Source organism: Phalaenopsis equestris, unplaced genomic scaffold (genome assembly GCF_001263595.1).
Source record: "Phalaenopsis equestris unplaced genomic scaffold, ASM126359v1 Scaffold000002, whole genome shotgun sequence".
Classification (NCBI taxonomy): Eukaryota; Viridiplantae; Streptophyta; class Magnoliopsida; order Asparagales; family Orchidaceae; genus Phalaenopsis; species Phalaenopsis equestris.
Genome location: NW_018164444.1, coordinates 29239430 through 29242782, shown reverse-complemented (window position 1 = coordinate 29242782; position 3353 = coordinate 29239430).

The following is a 3353-nucleotide window of genomic DNA, read 5'->3' as shown; positions in this document are numbered from 1 at the left end:
GATCTGGAAAAAATTGGGCTATTGATCAAGGATTACTTAATTGGAATTTTGATCCAGGTGGAATCATTTATCGGGCTAGCGACGTTAAATCAAGCGCTTTATGGGAGGCAACCCATAATTATCTGTGTGGTTTAATTTAGTATGCTTAAGAGTCATGATTGTTAGTGTTGTATTGCGTTTGCTTTAGTGTGGATTGATCTGTTTGCTTGATTTTTGGTAGATGTTTAGATTGTTAGAATTTTGATTTTCTTTTTATGTGTCATGAGGGAGATGATTCATTAAATTCTTATTATGGTTAGACTTGTATGTTCTCTTGTTGTAGTTGGATTGACAAGTCCACTATAACTCGGGTCTCACCCAGACTTGAGTTTTACAAAGGACATTATGAATTTTTACAGTGATAGTTCTATCTCAATTTTGTTACTTCCTTTCTTGGACTTTGTTTTCATTTTATAGGAGTCGCGAACCTATTTGATGAGTAACTTGTGGATGATCTTACATTATCCTTATAACTGCTAGAGGTGTTTAATTATTGGGATATGGTGATGTCTCAAGAGAGAGAACAAATAACTCTTTGAGGTATCTTGCTTAATTAAGTTTTCTCATCAAGTTCTAAAACATTTTAGGGGAAAGCAGTTCTTACTGTAACTTATCAATCGAATATCTACCCGGATACTTAACTTCAAAACACCTCTTCATGTTTTGATGATTACCTTTCCTCACATTAGAGTTTTCTCTATTATACTGCCTAAAATCATTATATGCATATTCTTTGCTCACATTCATTCTCAAAATCGCACAAAACTTGCCCCTAAATCTATCAAGCTTTTTTTTTATGCCTCCAATAAGAAGGGGTATGACAATTACTCTCCTGTTATCAAAAAATACCACAACTTCATGGATGTTACATTTATTGAAAAATCAATCTTACTGTTCCAAATCTAATGTTCAAGGGAAGATTGCAAATGAAAATCAATTCCGGTATGCACTTGATGAGACCTACACGGCCTCAGAATCTATTCCACCTACCCCTCCTATCTTGATGGAGGATCTTCAACCAATTCAACTAATCCAATTTGAAGTCCATAACAAAGAATTTATTATGTACACTGAGGAAGAAAAACCATGAGCAGATGGAAAGACTTGCAAGTACAAAACTATTCAAACCAAAACCCAAATCTATATTCACCTGAAATTTTGGGTAAAGAATAGTCTAGTATTCATGAGTTATTCCCTTCGGCTTCTGATGCTAGAGAGAAAAAAAAATCTGCATTAGATATCCAATTCAGGAGTATGTAGCTTATAAGAAGCTATCCTCATCCTACAAAACTTTTGTTTCTAAGTTTGATACTGTGCAAATTCCTAACTTTAGTCATGAAGCACTTGAAAATCCATAGCGGAGGAAAGCGGTTGAAGAGGAGATACAAGCACTGAAGAATAATGACACATGAATTCATACTAAACTCCTTTCGGATAAAAAAAAGCCAATTTGGATGCAAATGGGCATTCCACATCAAGTACAAAGTTGATAGGAGTATTGAGAGATTCAAAATCAAATTATTTGCAAAAGGCTTTACTAAAGCTTATGGGATTGACTATCAGATGACAATCACATCAATTTCCAAATTGAATACTAACAGATTCCTTTTAGTAGCACTTAATGAGAAATAGGGACTACATCAACTTGACATAAAAAATATCTTTCTGAATGGGGATCTAGAAGAAGAAGTGTACATTGATATACCATTAGAACTTGAGAATGAGTTCAACCAACAACTAGTATGCAAACTTAAGAAGTTTCTCTACAGGCTTAAGCAATCACCAAGAGCATGATTTGAAAGGTTTGCTAAAACTATTAGATGTAATGGATAGTCTCAAAACCAGTTCATCAAACTTTGTTCACAAAACACACTTAGAGAGGTAAGATTGTTGCACTTACAGTATGTATGGATGAAATGATCTTATTGGTGATGATGAAAGAGAGATTCTCAAGATCATAGAAGTGTTTGCCACTGAGTTTGAAATTAGGAATTTAAGAATCATGAGATATTTTCTAAGTATGGAGGTAGCAAAGTTTAAGAAATACATCATTACAACTCATATGAAATATATACTAAATCTACTAAATTAGACAGAGATGATTGGATACAAATATGCTAATAATATTCCAATGGATCCCAACAAGAAATCTAATAAAGAAAAAAAAACATATCTGTGGATAAGGGAAGATATGAAATATTGGTAGAAAACTATTTACCTATCACATACGAGGTAAGATATTACATACTTTGTGAGGATTGTGAGCCAACACATGAATAACCCAAATGAAGAGCATTTGGAGATGGTATACTGACACGCCTATACATTTTATGCTTAATTTTAATGATATTGCACTTTAAAGAAAGATATTTTGCATGTTTTTGGTTTCCGGTACAAGAAATGGACTTTTTGAGAAAAAGAAACAAGAATGGTGCAATTTAGAGCAAAAACGAGCAAGAAATGAAATTTTGCCCTGTTACCTTTCGATAAGTCTTTCGATGCTTAATCTCTTTTATACTTCTTGCATATTTTTGAATGATATTACACTTTAAAGGAAGGTTTTTTTCATGCTTATTTTGTAGGGATATCTGCTACGAACACAACGCAACTGAAATGGGGCAAAATGGAGCTAAAATAGAGCCAAACGAAGCGAAACGGTGGAGCCGCGCAGTCTGTTTTAGATAATCTTGTACCTACAAAGTTAATTTAATTATATGAATTTTTTCTAAAAATCTCACTATTATATTTACTTAAATCAAACTTATAGTATTTCTGAATTAAAACTTTACTATAATAGATCATAACTTTTATGTAGTACTAAAATTACTTGAGGACAAGTAATATTTAAGTTTGGGGGATTTTGACCAAAAGAAAGTATGTTGAGATTTTCATACCTATTTTACACTGTTTTGATGATATTACACTTTAAAGAAGGGTATTTATGATGTTTTGTTACAGGTATGATTAATTATGGTCATTAGAGCAAAAAGATGCAAAAACGGTGCAATTTGGAGCAAAAACGAGCAATAAATGAAATTTTGCCCTGTTACCTTTCGATAAGTCTTTCGATGCTTAATCTCTTTTATACTTCTTGCATATTTTTGAATGATATTACACTTTAAAGGAAGGTTTTTTTCATGCTTATTTTGTAGGGATATCTGCTACGAACACAACGCAACTGAAATGGGGCAAAATGGAGCTAAAATAGAGCCAAACGAAGCGAAACGGAGGAGCCGCGCAGTCTGTTTGCCGACGGCGCCAAAACGGCGCCAACGGCGAGATTTACCCGAGAAGACCAAAAAATGACAGAAAAG